This window comes from Lipophrys pholis (genome assembly GCF_963383615.2).
Source record: "Lipophrys pholis genome assembly, chromosome: 5".
In the NCBI taxonomy this organism is placed as follows: Eukaryota; Metazoa; Chordata; class Actinopteri; order Blenniiformes; family Blenniidae; genus Lipophrys; species Lipophrys pholis.
In genome coordinates this window covers 2,277,341-2,298,435 of record NC_137628.1, presented here as the reverse complement: position 1 = coordinate 2,298,435, position 21,095 = coordinate 2,277,341, and the positions used below count along the sequence as shown (strand labels likewise).

At 45.0% G+C, this 21,095-nt stretch overlaps 1 protein-coding gene across 1 annotated transcript in view; it reads right to left on the bottom strand.

The window, feature by feature from the left end:
- Window positions 1–19,536, bottom strand: part of frmpd1a (FERM and PDZ domain containing 1a) — a gene marked incomplete at its 3' end in the record, with an annotated part of 57,856 nt that extends 38,320 nt beyond the window's left edge. The window contains exons 1-2 of the mRNA XM_080463563.1: window positions 19,269–19,536; window positions 4,419–4,532 (exon numbers count right to left, since the gene is read on the bottom strand). The remainder of the gene's footprint in view (window positions 1–4,418; window positions 4,533–19,268) is intronic.
- Between the last annotated feature and the right edge of the window lie 1,559 nt (window positions 19,537–21,095).

Sequence of the window (21,095 nt, the reverse complement as noted above, 5' to 3'; positions counted from 1 at the left end):
CTGTTGGAGAACAAGAACCGCTGCAGGAAACCAAAGAGCCTGAACTGTGGTCCTGGATGCTGCAGGGAAACGCACGCACGCACACACACACACACACACACTACACACACACACTAATGGGGCTGCTGCAGCACTTACCCCCTCCTGCACACTCACGCTCTCTCCTGCACATTTATTCATTTACTCTTGTCATCTGTTCTGTCTCTCGTCCGTCGTCTCTCCTAACACACTTCTCAGTAACGTATTGTGGAGCGAAGAGGAGTCGACGGCAGTTCAGAGCCTCCTCCTCTTACCTCCTGCCCCCCCCCCCGGCCGTGTTTTTCTAATACTCCCGTGAATGAAAACTCACATAAATGCAACTTATACCTGCAGTGAACTGAAGCCTGCATCACACAAGTCATATGAGCTGAACTTTATGAAGAGAAAACCACCGAGGCTGCAGAGTTAGGGCGAACGCTTTCATAAACAAGGAGTTTCTGCTAATTGATTATTACAACACAAAATGTGGCTTAAATGTTTGCATTGTCTATGATTGGGTTTTTAATATGTTTGAAAAGGAAAAGCAGTCTGGCTTCAGCAGAGATACTGATGGGAGATGTTTTATCATCTAGTTCCTCACGACTTTTACTTGATTTGTGGCCTGGAGTGACGTGGAGTCAAGATGAGCACTGACCCTCTTTGGGGCCAAAAACAATGACCTACGTCATTTCTGGGTTAAGTTGCGAGAAGTTCTGACACATTCACTCGCTTATTTCATTCCTGACTTGCTCAGCAGGTGTAAGGTGATTGAGGTCATTCACTAACAATGATATATAGAGCTGTGTGTCATCTGCATGCTGTAATGTTCATGATCTGAGCCAGAGGGAGCATATAGATGTTAAATGAAAGAGGCCCACAGACAGAGCCCTGAGGAACCCCACAAGGGATTTTCATGTGTTCGGATTCATACATATCTATACATGCAGACTTTATAGTAAACAAACCCCAAAATATATACATATTGCTGATATAGTTCCTTTTGATACTCACTTATGTCCAAATGTCCAAATCATGTTATTATAAGTTAACTGTGACGATCTCCTATTTTGGCAAATTCAGATTTATTTCCTACAAAGCACAGATATGCACCACCATCTCTCCACCCACACGTCCAGGTCGTTCTTATGTAAACAGGGTCTGAAACGTGCAAAAAACTACATTCAGTATTTCTGTTTCCATGTTATTATTACTGGATCTCCTGAAAACTGCACAATCCCTTTGTGTGAGAGTGCAATTCAGCACATTCCTGCAGGAGCTTAGTAAATCAGGATATTGTGACAACGTGAAAAGAACGTTGGCGCTGTGCAGTAGTGTCGTGGTGAGTTCAAGTCCAGGTGGGAGTTGTGGGTCTTTCTGTCTAGAGTTCTTCTTGTGCACGTAAAAGTACTCCAGTTGCCACACATTGGCCAAAAAACATGGATGTGAGTGAACCTGGTGACTAAATGTCCTTTAGATGTAAGTGTGTGTGTGACTTTCTGTTTGCCGTGACGGACTGGGGACTGTGCAGGATGCAGTCGGCCTTCATTTATCGCTATTTGAGTCAAACCTGAGCTGGACGAAGCAGCATGGAAGCTGGACGGGTGTTTTTTAGTGTATTATAATGCATCTTCAAACATTGCTTTGATGGGACCTGTAATACTGACCCCTCAGACTGAACTAAATGCCCCTAAACTGTGATAAATATCAAGCATCAACAGATTGGCCTGCATAACAAGCAGAGACGAGAACAGGCGCTCGGTAGAGCGCAGACCTTCCCCAACGTCACCTTGCAATGTTAAAATGATGACGTTCTGTTGGTTCCTTTTCTTTTGTGTTACTTGAAATTAGAACGAGTTGGCCTGTGAGCAGTGTTGCCACAGTTACCTTAAAAAAGTAAGCAGATTACTGAGTATGTGTTACTCCTTTAAAAAGTAACTTACTTACTTCACTGATTACTTGTTTTTAAAAGTAACTAAGTTAGATTACAAGTAACTTTTTACTTTCAGCACCTGCTGACAACACCCCATAAAATGACATAAAAATGACAACCGGTGTCGGAGCTATTTTATAGGATTATTGTTTATTTCTGTTGTCTGTGTGTGCTCCCCCTGTTTACTGGTCATCTGTGCAGGTTTGATATTTGCCCACTAGGGGGAGCTGGGGCAAGGTGGAGGTTCTAAAGCCTCCGGGTAATTGATGCCAGATGTGCAGGACCAGGAGAGCAATCAGTTTTCAGACCGTGTCAGGGAGACAAGTCGGGGTGAGTGACGGAGGAAAAGTTTAATGTTATAGGAACTCAGTAGTGGGCTGAGTAGTTGACGATAGGCATCGACTTGTGGATATCAATAAATGGATTGCCATACTCGAATACAAAACTGCTCCTTGGACTCTGATCATCATTGTTTCCCCTGAACACGTCGAAGCAGAGCAGCACTTTAAACAAGTTAAGGTGCAGCTGCCTGGCAGATGCTCTTTGGACTTTCAGTTCAATTCAATTCAGTTCATGTTACACAAATAAACAATCATAACAACTTAGTAGCACGTTTACAGAGAAATAGTGAAGTATTTCACATTTTTACAACTACCGTATTTTCTGGACTATGACACCTGCATGTTCAGTTGTGCGCCTTGTCATGCCACTTATATTAAAAAAGTGATTTAAATATCGAAACATACTCCTACATACCATGTGGGACCACGAAGTGTCACCATATGGAGAGTGAATAAAAACAAATATAGAATATAGATACTTTTAATGTGACGAATAAAGCAAAGAAGGCTAATCTTGAGCAAAAAGCCAAGAAACAAATTCACAGAAAGTTCTGGAACAGCAGCTGCTGGACCTGGATTATCAATATGCACATCTGGACATTGAATATTAAATTAGATTCATATGTGTTTTTACCGCTTTATGATGCTTTTTTGACAGATAGAACTTATAGTTTAGGAAATACGGTAGTTGCTTTACAACAGCTACAGAAATGAATACAGCATTTTACTGTATTTCCCCGACAATTCCTCACAACTGTTTTCAGTAGTTTGGCCGGCCATGTGAGTTCTATTCAGAAGCAACTGAGCTATATCAAAATATAGAGGTACATATCATCTGTGACCACTAGAGGTCACTGTATGACGATACAATGCTGCTACAGCAAAACTTCAGAGGCTAATCGTGGACTGAAAGTTGAGGAACAAATTCACAGAAAGTTCTGGAAAAGTGAGGCTGGACCTGGATTATCAACACGCACATCTGGACATTGAATAATAAATTGTTGTTTATTTAAATGTTTTTTGCTCTTCAAGACACATCTTTTCACTGATGCAACTTTTTTGATGCTAATTTTTGTCTGGAAAATACGGTATTTCCAACTGACCTCAAATATTTCGTGTTTTTCAACTTTCCACTGTAATTTTCATGTCATAACATCTGCAAAGTTTGTCACCTTGCTAAAGTTAGTGAAAGACATTTTAATAATACAATTATTTAGAATCGTCATTACCTAAACGTTATTTTTTGGATGATTTTACTGGTCCGGCCTCCAAATGTGACCCCTCAAGTAAAATTAGTTTCATATCTCTGGTTTAAGTAAAGATTGTCAAGTACTTTGTCCAAAACTTGTGGTCAACATGAAACACTGCGATATGAACTCTTGGAACAATAATCCAGTCGAACGGCTTGTTTGTGTCTCTGATGTTGCTTCTTAAGGCACAAACACATTCTGGAGGAGTAACGAGTGAATAACACACACACACACACACACACACACACACACACACACACACACACACACACACACACACACACACACACACACACACACACACACACACACACACACACACACACACACACACACACACAGAGTAGGAAAATGGGATTAAGTTGTGTGTCTGCAGGCTGTAACGGGGAGTTTGTGCGTCACTCTGCTGAGCCAGATTAGACTGAGCTCCATCTCAACCTTACAGGTCTGTTTGTCTGTTTAGGGTAACTGTCTGGATACAACTTTAAGACACACACACACACACACACACACACACACACACACACACACACACACACACACACACACACACACACACACACACACACACACACACACACACACACACACACACACACACACACACACACACACACACACACACACACACACAGTTTCTCTGTCTCGCTCTCTCTTCATCTCACTCAATAATCCTGTCACACCGCCTCGTCTCTTCCTACAGATGAACTGTGTTTGATATGAGCATTTAGCGTGCCGGACACACACACACACACACACACACACACACACACACACACACACACACACACACACACACACACACACACACACACACACACACACACACACACACACACACACACACACACACACACACACACACACACACACACACACCTGCTCTCCGCCCTGCGGATCACGGCTCCATGAAGGCGCCAGTTACAGTCCCGCTCCGCCGGCCGCTCGTCCATCATCTCGCCGAAGAGGAGCAGAGCGACACGTCTTCATCTCCTGAGGACACACACAACATCGGGACTGAGAGTTGGGAGAGGCCGTCATGTACTTAGGCTGGGTGTATTGTCTGAGTTTATTAGTATTTCACTTCTAATGCATTAGATATGATTTGAATGGGGGAAGAGCGGGGAGAGAGAGATGGAGCGTTTGTCTTCAGCCACATGAAGTCAGAACCGGGAGAGAGAAAACAGACGGGCTGGGAAGTGAAAGAAGAGACAGGGTTTCCCATGTGAGGGTTTGACGGACGGCAGGGAGAAAGGTCGAGGGAGAGCTGGAGGATGACGGAAAGGAGGGAGAGGAGGACGGAGGAGAAGACAGCAGGATGGGCCGGCCTTTGCTTCTGTGCTGTTTGTGGAGTCCCACTTACCCCCGCTCTGCTCCAAACACCATCCATATTTAATGAGGCCTCACAAAGCCCTGGGAGAAGAGATGCTGGGAACTCTTCTGTCCCTCACTTCCCCGCCACTCCAACACTCTGTACTTCTCTCTTTCATGATTTTCCCTCCGCTTTCTCTCTGATATCTGAGGATATTTTTAGACTGATTGTCTCCTCCAGCTTTTGTCTCGGCTCATCCCGAGTACGACCGTATGACAGTGCGAGGCACACGAGCTGAACCAACCGGGCTTCGCTTCAGAAACACTGCGGCTGCTTCGCCTTAACGTACAGAAACACAATCAGCTGGGCTCTCTCGGGCGAGAGGAAATACACACACACACACGTGTGTGTGTGTGTGTGCGTGTGTGCGTGTGTGTGTGTGCCAGTCAGAGTGCTGCGTGCATCAATAATGTATCCAGATAATGCAGCCGCTTCACTCTACCAACAACTAACAGGCGTACCACACAGAGGAGAGAGAGAGACAGAGAGAGAGAGAGAGAGAGAGAGAGAGAGAGAGAGAGAGAGAGAAAATGCATGAGGTTGCAAAGAATGGGAAGATGAGAAAGGGAAATGTGAGCAATACACTGACGTTTTAAGAGAATAATGACAGGATGAGGGTGGAAACCTGAAGAAGAAACATCTCAGATGAGTTTAAAGTGACCACACGTGAGACATTTCAGTCAAACTAACAGTGTTTACTCTCATCCATTCATTTCCTGTGCTGCTTCATACAACTTCGACCAATGGTGTCAAACACATTTCAGTCCAGGTTTATCCTCAGTGGCCGGACTGGTAAATTAGTGCAAAAATAAGCTTTAAATTTATACTTTAAACTTTTTCTTTGTGGTGGTGGTGCAGAGTATATATGATGAAAATGTCTGTATTGTCATAAAACCAAACAATGAAATGACTCCAACCGCAACATAAAGCCAACTCTTGTGAAACCTTCTGCTGCAAAATACAGTCAAATGTCCAGAACACTTCTCCTGTAGCTGTTGCATTCTGGGAGTTTTTATAAACTCCCCTTGGCAGCACGGCTTAGAGGCTAGTTCGATAGCAACCAGGTAGTGAGCTCTCATGGAAGCATCACTTATAGCTCAGGTCATTTGTTAAATAATCAGTTTTTTCTCACTTTGACCATTTGCTTGATGGTTTGGCTGATTGGAGGCTCTCGCAGGCCTTATGTTTGACACCACTGCCATAGAAGAATTAACATTCCTCTCAATGAAATCGGCTTCGGGTTTATAAATCTCCTATACGCACGCGTTTTTCACTTCATGTATTGACATGCATAAACCTTTATTTTCTGCCGTAGCCACTTTAACACTCATGTACTCATATGGTACAACTGTGGCCTCATTGGAACAAAATAAATCATTTCGTTAACAGTGTGACACCACGTGCAAACAAGAATATCCCAATGAGCTTCCTGTGTGTTTTAGGCCGTCAGAGGAGAATAATCTGCTGGAGCGGTGGTCTGTTCAGTCGCTTGATCATCACTGACTCATTGAATGGAGCTCGAACAAGCATGAAAGAACAAGCATGTAGAGTTGAACAAGGAGTTACATCCCAAAATTCAGGCTTTGGCAAATATTAAGACAGTACAGGATGCAATTCAAAAGTAGTGGATGGTATCGTCATCGTATTCATTGATTGATTTTACATAATCATGGTAATATTTGGCGAATTTTGACATAATTAGTCGTTACATATGAGCCAACTTTAGGGCCTGAACTAGCCTCAAAGCCACGATGTCAGCGGGAGCTTGTAAAAACACACAGAACTCAACAGATGTAGAAGTTCCTGGACATTGTACTGTATTTTACACCAGAAGGCTTCATTAAAATTGGCTTCATGTTGAGATTGGAGGCATTTTTGGTAGTAAACAATTGATTTTGTGAAAATATCAACATTTACATCTTGTACACTGCAACACAACAAAGAAAAACTTTAAAGTTGAAATTTAAAGGTTATTATGGTATTATGTTTTACCAGTCCGGCCCACTCAGGATGAAACTGGACTGAATGTAGAACCTGAACTAAAATGTGTTTGACACCGCCGAGGTAAAGGGTTAAAAGGGACGGCGGCTATACACTAACGCTAACGTTCAAATTCAAAGTGTTTGTTGTCATATACACGGTAAAGAAACGTGTTTCTCTGTACAATGAAATCCTTACTTTGCTGCCCACACTGAACGCCACATAAACTAAACAAAATATAAAAACTAAACTAATTTAAAAGTTGCATGCAAACACTCAGCAATAGAACTATAAACCTATACATTGAACTGTGCAAAAATACTAGTGATGTATACAGTATAAAATTTAAGATAGAAATAAAAATGATAGTCTGTACATAAATGTGCGAGGTCGTCATCAGTAGATGGATGAGATGTGAACTGTACACGTGCATCTAAAAGTGCATATACAGTACAGATGGTGGTGCAGGGGTGAACTATTTGACTACGCTTGTGTTTCAATGCCACCGACATCTGACTGTACAATCCGGCAGAAACTACAATTCAGTACATTTAAAAATCAGATAAAAAAAAAAATAAAAAATTCTTTGCTTCATCTTGTTTGCAGCTCTGTTCAACCAGACTCTTTAATAAATGACTTCAAGGCCCTGCCAACCCACACTGGCGCTTTCTAATTATACCGGCTGATTAAAAAGTCTTACAGGACGGAGGTGGGTCGCACTACAGAGGAGTTACACCAGGTCACAGCGCGGAAAAAACCCATCAAAAAAGTGTGACACAATGAAGTTAACTGAAAAGTAAGAATCCAATAAAGGTCTTAGGATACACGGAAATTAGGATTACCTGGAACTGCATGACGGCAGCAAGGTGAAAGAAATAGAGTAATAGTAAGAGAGGTGGATCGTTATTCTACATTTTAATACATCAAACTCTGCTGGACGGCGTGAATCTCCTGCAAGCACACACACACACACACACACACACACACACACACACACACACACACACACACACACACACACACACACACACACACACACACACACACACACACACACACACACACACACACACACACACACACACACACACACACACACACACACACACACACACACACACAATCCTTGTGACCTAATGACCTTTTAATTGATCAGACCAGTGCATGGCTTTGTGTGCGTGTGTGTGTGTGTGTGTGTGTGTGTGTGTGTGTGTGTGCGTGTCACACGCTGATCACAGAGCTGGTGATTTCAGAACAGGAAATAAAACGTGAAAAGAGACTTTTCTTTGAGGAGAAACTGGATCTGTCGTGTTTTTAGGTCAGCGCTGCAATCAGGCTTTGTGGAGAAGAAAAAGAGAATCTTCCTCTTCCACTCTTTGTGAAGGTACCGTGACTCTCACTGCTCAAACTGGGACTGGGTGGAGAAACGTCTTGAGACGCACGTCGCTGCTGGTGGCAGTGGAGGACGATTGATTAGAAGAGGAGAAGAGAGAAGAGCTCATTTCATTGGTTAAATACTTTTCAACGCTGTGCCTAGATACAGTATGCTTCGTGCTGCTGGAGGGGGAGGGGTCGATGTATTCTTCACATCACAACCTTTGTGATCAGCAAAAGTCTCACATTAAGGCCCGTTATTACAGTGACTGTCAAAATAAAAGTACCAAGTCCCAGGAGAACATGGACTGGGAGTCATGACACTCTGGAGGAAACATTGCTCTTGTTGTTCAGCTACTGAGCATGTGCAGAACTACTAGTTACTACGGCTGTGGTGAGCAGGACCAGGACCAGGAGCAGGAGCAGGAGCAGGAGCAGGACCAGGACCAGGAGCAGGAGCAGGAGCAGGAGCAGGAGCAGGACCAGGAGCAGGACCAGGACCAGGACCAGAAGCAGGAGCAGGAGCAGGAGCAGGAGCAGGAGCAGGAGCAGGAGCAGGACCAGGAGCAGGAGCAGGAGCAGGAGCAGGAGCAGGACCAGGACCAGGACCAGGACCAGTGTTTCCACCATTCACACCAAGATGGAGCCCAAGCATCTTTAAATAGTTGCGTTTTCCCGTTTCCACAGTTAGAGTGTTTTTGACGAGTTGCATTTCCAGTGTCCCCGATCACGAAGCGCCAAAACACTGCGAAGGTTTTGCTCCTGGGACTTGGTAGTTTTATTTTGACAGTCACCGTAATAAAAATCCAACTTGGTCGTCTGTCCACGAGAAAGTCATGTATTACATGTTAATATTTAGAGCGGACTGTTCTCTGCTGCGTGTGTGTGTGGTTTCATGACAACAACAAACAACAGCGCCCACTAGGGGCCCAACATGCAAACTACACCATTCCCATTTGAATGGACAAACGTTGTAAATACAAAACTTTTCTGAAACAAAAACACAAAAACAAAGCATTTTAACTGTAAATGCTGCCTAAAGAGGCCTCGGAGCAGAATTCGTTTCTCGTTGGAGGAATTGGACGTGTGGGCATTTCCCCAGAACTTTTCTATTTGCGACAATCTTGATAACAATTTTAAAAACCAACGTGTTTGCCCGTGTGAGTGTACGAAGCAGCAGTAGTACTTAATGTTTGTTTCAGTGGTTTTTAGAAAGATTTGACCAAGTCTGCTGCCCACACATTGTGGGGCACATAAACTCTTCTTCCTCCTCCTCCTCTTCCTCCTCCCAGCCAAGTTTGAGAAAGATGCCAGAAGTGTACTACTGTAATTTGCAACCCCAAACAGAGTGATCAGTTGATCCACATTTCATTGGGATTTATAACGACTCCTGAGTCTGAGGGAACTCTGGCGTTGATTCAAAGCAAATATTCATTTTCCGTACCCCCTCAGTCAAAAAACACAATTTAAAAATTTAAATAGGAAACAAGTATTTTTGTCCGTAAATCTCGTTTTTATCTGACTAACGTGTGTGTGCGTGTGTGCGTGTGTGCGTGCGTGCGTGCGTGCGTGCGTGCGTGTGTGTGTGTGCGTGTGTGTGTGTGTGAGATATGATGTATCTGATTTTCCATTAGTTCCAATGAGGCAGAGACTTTCAGGTGATCGATCCACTGATGTGAAGCATCAGACCGGTACCATCAGTGTCGGCTGATTTTCACTCAACTTTTCATTGTTCACTCCGTCCTGTGAAGCAAATCTTTATGGCTGAATTAACCTCACACTGTCTGGATTCATTCATGTTATTCTTTCTTAAAGGACTGACCCAGAACCGTCTGTGAAGATGGAAACGGTCTGTTAGGCCTTTTTCACACTGCAGGGTAACGCAACACGGTTCAGACCTGTTTTGTGGCCGTGTGAAAACTCCAATTCCGATTTTTTTCACACCAGACCCAGTCCTCGATCATATGTGGCACCAATTCAGATATTTTTCTACATGCGACTGCTTCGTCATTGACGTGTGACTGACGTCACGGATAAACGCCGGAGGAAGCGGCTCCGCCTAAACGTTAAAAGCTGAGCTCTATTTTCCTCATTCTCCTTCTTTCCCTCGTCGATTGACTAGATTTTGTCGGCTCGTATTTAACAACAACTTGAAAATGGATCTACCCGCGCTGAATGGTGTTGCCAGATATGGCGGGTATCCCCCTAATTCTGGAGTCAAATTCCCTAAACTTTTAACTTAGCCTCTGATTGACCTCATTTCTTAAAAAAGCTTAAAGAAATATTTCTGTTGCTTCATCAGACTGAAGCCAAACTGGCTGAATTGTGAAGAAGATTCCAGACGATCTGAAACCTTTTAAACCTCGTCGCAGCTGAAGTTCCTCTGCTGCCTGAATCGAATTAATCAGGTTGAAGCGGGAGGTTTTACTGCCTCACTTTTTAATGAGTTCATGTTTTAAGACGTTTCTAGAGAAACGCTTTAATGAGGATTTGCTTTTTAAAATATTCAGGATTTAACAGCAGCATCAGTAGAGCACAGGATGAAGGCCAACGCTGAGTATAAAGATGAGTTTCAGGCTTCACACTCTTTGTTTCAGTAAAACTGTCTAATCTTTCACTGCTGGATGTAAAGCTTTAAGCAGCGGCGGCAAACATATGGAACAAAAACTAGCGTCCAGCGAGTCTAGTCCGGCACCAGGGGTGAATTTACAGAGAAAATATGACAAGAACAACAATAACTGCTATATTTCAGTGAAAGTTACACCGAGAGATGCAGAAGATAAGCTTCGTGAAGTAGCATTAGAAGTAGCATTAGAACTAGCATTAGAACTAGCATCAGAAGTAGCATCAGAAGTAGCATCAGAAGTAGCATTTGAAGCAGCGTTTGAAATAGCATTAGATGTAATATTAGGTGCAGCATAGTGTTGTTCGCGATACCAACATTTTGGTATCGATACTGATTACCACCTTGTATTTGGATTATTTTCCAAATAAAAAGAGAACACAGTTGCAGCCTTGTGGATTTAGCAGCAGCCATTGTTTCCCTTCTGTCTCTCTCTATATCTCTCTCTCTCTCTTTTATTTCTCTCTCTCACAAGACTCTTGCTCTTTGCTGCTCCGTTAGTGATGCACTCGATTTCTTTGTACAGAGTTTCCACGAGTCGTTTGAGTCAGTTACGCATGCGCACTCTCGCACGGACGAAAACGCCATGTCATTTACACATGAGCATCCAGTATTCTTTTCGAAGTGCAAGCTCGGTTGGGAGAAGATTGTTTTGAAAATACGTTGTTTTGACTTTTATTTTGAAGTTGTGTCCAGGACCAACAGTTGTTGGTAAATAAGGTTGTGTATGAAGCACAGTTGCGGATCTCGAGTCGGAGCGCGGCGCGCGCACCCCGTCTCGGACGTTTTTTCACACCTCTCAGAAACCAGGGCGCAAAAAATAAATAAACAAATAAAAAAAGAAACCGGAGCGCTGTTTTCTTTCGATTGTCCAAAACATTCCGTAACCCACACCAACACACACACTCACACACACACACACACACACACACACACACACACACACACACACACACACACACACACACACACACACACACACACACACACACGATCACGTAAAGAGCCGTCAATTTCTCGCGCACACCCTCCACCAACGATGGCTCTCCGAGGGATCTACCGGTCATTCGCCATGCTCCTGCGTCTACAAAATCCAAAGTGAATGAAAGTCAGAAAGCGAAAAAGCGGGCCGACGTTTCCCCCGACAGAGAGACTGACGACTCTCCTCGGTGCAAATTACAACACAATGACACTCCGCGTCGACGTTAAAAAAAATCCCCCCCCCAAAAAAAGATACCGGTACCGGCGGGGCCCAGTATAGTATCGATTTAAATATATATATTGAGCAGTTCACCTAGATAACGATAACTGGACGATAACTATTCCACTGTGTCCCCTGCGCAAAAAAATGTCACTCGATGTGGCAGTTATACTGATAGTATGACTCCCCTGGACCTACGTATTGCCACTTTAAAGGACTGTAAAAATACACTGTCTGAAAATAAATGAAGAAAATACAAATTAAGTACTTTTAGTTGTTAGGATTTATTGAAGAGCTGATAAGTACGGATCACTTGAAATGAGAACGACTGAATACATTTAAAAGTATAAAATAACCAAAAAATTTCCTGCAAACACAAAGTATTAAAAATACAATCTCTTGTGAACAAATTCTAAATATGGATATTACAAAGAGCTTACTGGAAAATGGCCACATTCAAGTTGCCAAGTAATCAGGTTCTCTATAAAGAGACAAACAAGTTGCATCCCTTGTAAACTTCAGGGCATGTAGTACACATGCCAGGCCTTTAGGGGCGCTGTAACACACCAAGCACACAAGAAACGCAGAAGAAGACAGACCACATAGTAATTTAGAAGTAGACCCCTCTCATAAACCGATATATAACTCTTGTTTTATATCGGGGTATTGGACGGCACGAGCCGGGGTTTTAGAATTTCCCCACCCTGGGACCCGTGTTCACGGCTTGCTCGTGTGGACGGCCCCTTAAACACCGAATATACCGAAATGGGCAAAATGACGTCGGTAATTTTCGTAAATTTTGATATCGGTAAATTTTCGGCTTTCAGCTTCCCTTAGGAAATAATTCAAAGCAGCAGTTACTTCCATTAAAGTTTGAAATAGTATTTGGCATTTTTTTCATCAGCCTGCGGGCCTGTTTGGACCTGTTTCAAGAAAAAACACTTTAGAGTTTTTGCTTAACCTTTACACAACATTTTGAAAACGAAACATTGAAAAAGATGCAGTTTTCATGTTGGGCCACTAGTTGGCCCTGTTGTTTGTTTTTGTAACGAAACCACACACACACACACATGCAGCAGAGAACAATCCACTCTAAATATTAACAATGTTCGTACACGGACATTCTAGTGGACAGACGACCAAGTTGGATTTTTATTGCGGCGACTACCAAGTCCCAGGAGACTATGGACTGGAATCATCATGAATCATGACACTTCTGGAGGAAACATTGTTCTGATTGTCTCTACTGAGCATGTACACAACTACTACTTACTACAACTGTGGTGTACGTAAATCACCTCAAAACAATAAGGACTCATCTCCGACAAACATTTTGTAGAAACTCCAACAAAAATGTGACCGGATCGTGAGGGAGCAGGGAGCAGGGAGCAGGGAGGGAGCAGGGAGCAGGGAGCAGGGAGGGAGCAGGGAGCAGGGCGCAGGGCGCAGGGGGCAGGGAGGGAGCAGGGAGCAGGGAGGAGGGAGCAGGGAGCAGGGAGGGAGCAGGGAGCAGGGAGCAGGGTGCAGGGAGGGAGCAGGGCGCAGGGCGCAGGGAGCTGGGAGGGAGCAGGGAGCAGGGAGGAGGGAGCAGGGAGCAGCGAGGGAGCAGGGAGCAGGGAGCAGGGTGCAGGGAGCAGGGAGCAGGGAGGGAGCAGGGCGCAGGGCGCAGGGAGCAGGGAGGGAGCAGGGAGCAGGGAGGAGGGAGCAGGGAGCAGGGAGCAGGGTGCAGGGAGCAGGGTGCAGGGAGCAGGGAGCAGGGGGCAGGGGGCAGGGGGCAGGGCGCAGGGCGCAGGGAGCAGGGCGGGAGCAGGGGGCAGGGAGCAGGGAGGGAGCAGGGTGCAGGGAGCAGGGAGGGAGCAGGGCGCAGGGCGCAGGGCGCAGGGAGCTGGGAGGGAGCAGGGAGCAGGGAGGAGGGAGCAGGGAGCAGGGGGCAGGGAGGAGGGCGCAGGGCGCAGGGAGGGAGCAGGGGGGAGGGAGCAGGGAGCAGGGGGCAGGGCGCAGGTAGCAGGTAGCAGGGGGCAGGGCGCAGGTAGCAGGTAGCAGGGAGCAGGGAGCAGGGAGCAGGGAGCAGGGAGCAGGTAGCAGGGAGGGAGCAGGGAGGGAGCAGGGAGGGAGCAGGGAGGGAGCAGGGAGGGAGCAGGGGGCTTCATTATAATATTTATTGGAATGTTGTTGGACGGTGACTTGACCTTTGACCTTCGCCGTATCCTGTCACCAGCGTGATGAATTAACAACTTGATCCCATGACGGTGACGCTTATCAAAAGTTAAAGTTACTCTACTAGAAAAAGATCTTTCAAATATACTTCCCAAATAAAGGCTCACTTCTGCACAGAGAATAAAGCAACACACCAAAATAAGACCATCACCACTCACTTCCACTCAATTTCGCCGACTGACGGCATCTTAGGAAACCTGCCTCACTGGTTTCTGGGATATCAAAGATGGCGTCGCAGCAACTCCAGCAAAAATATCCACATTTGCCCGATTTGGCCCCCCAAAAAAGCCAGACTCTTTCAAAGAAAGAGTCTTGAAGCCACGAGAAAAGTCTGAAATGTTGTGAAACTGATCGTTATTCGTTTTTCCAGTGCAAATCGACATCGATTGTAAAAACGGAATCTTGCTTCGGGAAACTTCTGGCGTTTCCGTGACGATAAGATGCATAAAAAAAAGAAAAACGGGTATTTTTCAGGAAATATAAATGCTGGAAATACGAGTTTGTATAAGTGTAATGACGAATTTCCTTCAGAAAGGTAATGACAACGTATTAGAGACGTACAGCAACAACTAAAACTGGATCCTACATTTTTCATTTTTCCCGTGTGGATTCTGGTGGAGGAACTTTAATCTCTCACTGGTTTCCATATGAATTCTCAGTAAGTTGCACCGTAGATTTGGTCAGTTTCTACACCAGAAGTCGTTTCCTGTCACCACCAGGAACTGATGAACGAATAAAACGAATTAGAGTGTATCCGCAAAAACTTTCTTCACTTTTGGGGGGGTCCGTTTACACGGCACCAGTGTGCGGACGCACTGTATCCGCAAAGTTTTTAATCCGGCTCCCAAGGTGGAAAGATTCTTTCATGGCCGCTAATCCCTCCTGCAGAGACTGATGGAGGCTACAGAGCCTGTTACTGCACATCTCTCCCCCCTCCCTCCTGCTCATCTAATTGCAAACAAATATGGCGGCTGCGTAGTGGTACAACTCGCGGTCCGTATTCTAGTTTTATCGTCCATATCAGTAGTTTAATAGTTGAGACTCTCCCCTGATATCATCCGATGTGTCATCAGTCCATGCGGATGTCGGGTTCTCTCCATTTTCTTCACGTTTATAGCGTTTTGTTCTCTGCACACATCCGTGTAGTTTCATTACAAAATCAAGCAACAGCGCCCTCCAGTGGCCCGGCATACTAACTACATCGTTGTCTCTGTGTCCGCTGCTGCAGTGTAATCACACTCCTTTTTTTTTGCGGATTAGGTGTTGTCACGTGAAACGTTGTCGTGTAAACGGGGCCTTAAACGCATCGCAAAGGTGATTAATCCCTTCAGGGAAGTCGTGCAGAGAGGTTACAGTTAGCAGTTAGCAGTTAGCCCCAAATGCATGTTTTCAGACAATGAGAAGAATCAGAAAAAAAACCCCAAAAACATTCTAGCACAGAAACAACATGCAAACTCTAAACGAGGCCCTCTGAGGAGAGAGCGCTGCAACCGAGGTGCTTCATCTGACAGATTAAAAATATATAGTGCTTTTAAAACACGGATCTTCATGTACTGGTTATGATACTGCGACGTCTGAACAGTCTGAAACTATTAGTCGCCCCGAAACTCCTGAAGTATCCGCGCACTTGGCCTCCGTCCGAACACGTGTCGGCATGAGTGTGCGCTCCTCCACGAAGTGCAGCGTACAAAGAGGCGAACACACACACACACACACACACACACACACCAGTTTTCGCTCAGTATTAAACTTGACAAATACGAAGCATCAAAAATGTAGCCTCGCCTAAAAATAACATCATAAATTAGTAAAGCCTGGGAGGGCCTTCACAACGCAGCCGGCCTCGTATTCTTCTTCTTCTGTTCCGTTTCAGCGCCGAGTGTCAACGCTCGCTTTGCGTTCGTGTCAAGCAGAGACGCGCGGCTGCGTCTTCTTCATCAGCATCTTCTTCATCAGTGTCACACAGTGCGATAGTGTGTTTCCCAGAAGCATGATGCAGCACAACATGCGGAGCCACGCTCTGTGTGTGTGTGTGTGTGTGTGTGTGTGTGTGTGTGTGTGTGTGTGTGTGTGTGTGTGTGTGTGTGTGTGTGTGTGTGTGTGTGTGTGTGTGTGTGTGTGTGTGTGTGTGTGTGTAGCTGCGCTCAGACTGGTTGTTTGCGAGTGCAGCTGGACATGTTCCCCGTCGCAGCGATGCATTAGTAAAACACATTTTCATATCACACAGACTTCGTACTATTAGGTCCATTCATCAATAGTTTAGCAGCAGTTGAATGTAGAAAACGACTGAGTCACTGTGAGAGCGGAGGGGGAAGCCTGTTTGAGGGCGATCCCGCCGCTTCGCTCACGCATGTGGAGGGTTTTAGGATGTAAACATGAGGGAAATAGTTCAAACACAAAGAAATTCTATGTTTCGGTTGCAGATTCAATGAAACAAATGCAGAGAAATAATCCAGATGAAATAAAGCACAAAGTTATAAAGGATGCATTCATACCAGTTTTCTACGAAGACGAGTACAAGTACGAACCTTTAGATACCTGTGATACAAAGTACCGATATGAGTACTTATTAAATACCATGAAGCCTAATTCATATGTCATATGGTAACGACACGAGAAGGCTATGTGTGGCTAACTCCATACAGCCTCTACGTTGATGTTACGTCGCCTCCAACAGCCTCACAGTCCACCGTAGCATAGCGCAGTGTGTAGCATCTATCTACGCACTGCGCTATGCTACTGTACACTGAGGGACGGAGCTGTTAATGAGTGTATCAGTCACACTTTAATTATGTTTAGCATGGAGCATTGCTTGTGCGTAAGCCCCGAAACACTTTAGCATGTAGCATCGCTGGTGTCTGGGCCTTAAACTCTTTAGCATGTAGCATGTAGCCTCACTGGTGCGTGAGCCCTGAAACTCTTTAGCATGTAGCATGTAGCCTCACTGGTGTGTGAGCCCTGAAATTCTTTAGCATGTAGCATCGCTGGTGACTAGAGTCTTAAACTCTTTAGCATATAACATGTAGCATCGGTTGTGTGTGAGCCCCGAAACTCTTTAGCATGTAGCATCGCTGGTGTCTGGAGTCTTAAACTCTTTAGCATATAACATGTAGCATCGGTTGTGTGTGAACCCCGAAACTCTTTAGCATGTAGCATGTAGCCTCACTGGTGTGTGAGCCCTGAAATTCTTTAGCATGTAGCATCGCTGGTGTCTGGAGTCTTAAACTCTTTAGCATATAACATGTAGCATCGCTGGTGTGTGAGCCTGAAACTCTTTAGCATGTAGCATGTAGCATGTAGCGCGGCTTGGAGATACATGCAGAGCAGTTAAACTAATGAGCGACATCGGGCTAACTGCTGGTGATTAAGCTGCTATTGTTGTATGAAGTATTCATCTCCTCTTGATATTTTGTCAGGACATAATTTACAGTCTGTCTTACGTTTGTCATTCTCATTAATATTAACATTAACGCAGTCAAGGGGAGTTTCTGAAAACACCCAGAATGCAACAGCGAGAGGAGAAGCTTTCACTGCATTTCCCACCAGAAGGTTTCATTCAAATTGGCTTCATGTTGAAACTGGAGTCATTCACAAGAAAAACTTCAACGTTTTAATTCAAAAGTTATTCTTGGACTGTTTTACCGGTCCGACCCACTCGGGATGAAATGGGGTTGAACGTGACCCCTGAACTGAAACGTTTGCCACATCAGGTCTACGGGGACGATTCAGAGTTACAGCGAAGGATTAAAGCCACTGATGGGAACGATCATCTCCACTGAAGCTGTAGAAACTGAACAGCAATGGAGGCTCCGTGTCCACGACATCATTTCAAGGGCAAACATTGTTTTTGCCTTTTCGTTTCAAAAAAAAAGTCTCACATTTATATGGCAGCGATGTCGTTGGCATGCCGGGCCACGAGTTGGCCCTGTTGATTGGCTGACCTGGTGTCCAGGCCCTCGTCAGGGTCCCTACACTTCATCGTCCCCTCTTCTTCAGTCTGAGGGGAACCAACATTCTCTTTGGTCCACATGTCTGATTTTCACATCCTGTTTGGGGCATTTTCCACCCATCCATCCATCCATCCATCCATCCATCCATCCATCCATCCATCCATCCATCCATCCATCCATCCATCCATCCAGTAGAATCCAACCTGGACAGGTCTCCGGTCATAAAAATGTCTCTACTTGACTGATTTTTAAAAGACTGTTAAGCTCAAACTGGCAACTTGCATATCAGTTGTTATTTTCACAGACAAAAGGATATAAATTGCCGATTATATTCTTTTAAGAGAACGCTGTTATAACTAGGACTCACAGTATTTCAGTATTTGTTTCTTTTGAGGTATTTTTAAGTCTTTTTTTTTGTCATACTGGTTGTCACAGGATGGTGATTTGGGGCGTATAAAGCATCTTTAAGCACCTGACAGCCAGACCTGGATTTGGTTTTGGTTACAAGAATATTGATCCGTCATGTAGAATTAACTGAAGGTATAAACTCCCAGTGTGTCCATTACTTTAGGAAGTGGAATCCATTCATCATCATCCTCCCTTCATAGTATGGCGGAGGTGGATGTGGACAGGTGAACTCAGTGTCACCCCCCCCCCCCCCCCCCCCCCCCCCCAAAAAAGGGGGCTTTCAGGGGGACACTCAGGATATTTAAATTATACATGTTGAAGGGACTTTTTATTTTCAGAACATAACAGTGAATTCTGAATCTTTTTCTTCAGAAACCAATGAGATAATCCAGTTTGTAGGAGAAGTTAAAGGGTTTTTTTTTTTCCTTTAATGTCTTTCGGGATAAATCGAGGCTCTCGTGGAGTCGGTGCGTCGTTTTCTCGCAGCGACGCGCAGAAGGAAAACAAACCCAGTTTCTCCCGACAGGAATCTATTTTGGGCCCTTCAGTGTCTGCTCGTTATTCCGTCTAGTTGGCAATATTAGCGGGAGGTGTGAAGGCTTACCGAGCCGCGGGTCTGTGCGCTGTAATCCGCTCCTGAGCGCGCGCGGGGCGCGCCGTCCGTCCGGCCGTCCTGGATGTGGAGCAACTTCAACCAAAAGAAAAGCCCAAAGAGCCGCACCTTCCTCGGACAGCGCGGGAGGAGTCAGTTAATCCATCGCACCTGCCGGTTTAATGCTGCGACCCACATCCGGAGAGGAGGAACCGAAAAGGTGCGTCTGTGTGCAGAACGTCCCGGTGCAGGTGAGCGCGCGACGCACGCGGCTTAAAGCGGCGCGCTAATCTCGCCCCCTCTCTCTCTCTCTCTCTCTCTCTCTCTCTCTCTCTCTCTCTCTCTCTCTCTCTCTCTCTCTCTCTCACACACACACACACAAAAACACACACACACGCACACACACAAAGTTTTAATAGTGATGTAAACCTTTCCGCTTCAGCCGTTAACCGCGACTCTTTTTAAGCAGGTTAGTTTTTCCCCCTGAAACATGAAATATCGTCACAAACAACAGAAGTGTGTAAAACATGCAGTCATTTCATCAATGATCTCAGACAAATAAATAATATTCAAAGATAAAACTGACATCTGGCGCCTCCTACTGGCCAAATGTCTTTCCTGCAGCTGAGATGTAGTAAATTCACGGGGTCGCGGGTTCGAGTCCGGCCTCGGACTCTATATAGAGAGTTTGCATGTTCCTCTTGTGCATGAATAGCTTGTGTATGACACCCCATCTTCCTCCTACAGTCAAAAACATGATTTTGATAGAAAGTAGTGACCCTAGAGTCAGAAAGTGTGGTTTGATCTGGATGGATGGATGGATGGATGGATAGATCTTCAGTATCTTTTCTCAAAGATAGGCACACACACACACACACCACACACACACACACACACACACACACACACACACACACACACACACACACACACACACACACACACACACACACACACACACACACACACACACACACACACACACACACACAGAGTGGTATTTGATGAAGCAAACAGAGTTTATCGGCTCCTCTGCTTGCAGTGTACATTTTCCACACATTTTTAATCATCAGTTTTTATTTTCATTTTTGCAGTCTAAACTCTGTTTACTAGGGATGTATTGGTACCACTTTTTTAATGGATGAGTACTAACCTTTAGCTACTTGCAGATACAGAGTACTGTAAAAGGAGTAGGAGTAAAATGCCATGAAGCATAATCATACTCCATACAGTATGCAAAGACTCTGCGTCACCACAAAGCACCTCCGCACAGCCGGTGTCAACGCTACGTCACCTCCAACAGCCTTAGACCTTGTCCAAACAAGCCAGAACAATCGTCTTTCTCTGATTCATAACCCTCAATCAGCTCCCCCCCCCCCCCCCTCATCCACAGGACACCATGAAAACTACTCAAAATGATGTGGGTACATATGTCAGGCCTATAGGGGGGGCTCTAACTGTGCACCAGAAATACAACAAAAACAGAAGACTACACGGGTATGAATAAAATCCTGGGATTCGACAAATCCAAATGTGGCCTTATAAAAGCGACGAGCATCAGCAGCTTCTGCAGCTCGATCTGGAGCAGGTCGTCCGCCATTGTTGTTGTTGTTAAGTGACGTCGCCATAGAGAAGTGGGGCGATGACATCATCGTTTCTTGTTTGGCCAAGGGGTTAGGGTTAAGGTGAGGCAGCGTTTTCGAGCTCCTCTACTCTGGAACCAGTCTAAAAAAAAATAATAAAGAATCGTTCTTGGGGTCCTAAAACGCTGCGGCGTGTGGATGATCGGACAAAAACGATGCAGTTACATGAAACGATGTTGTCATGTGGACAAGGCCT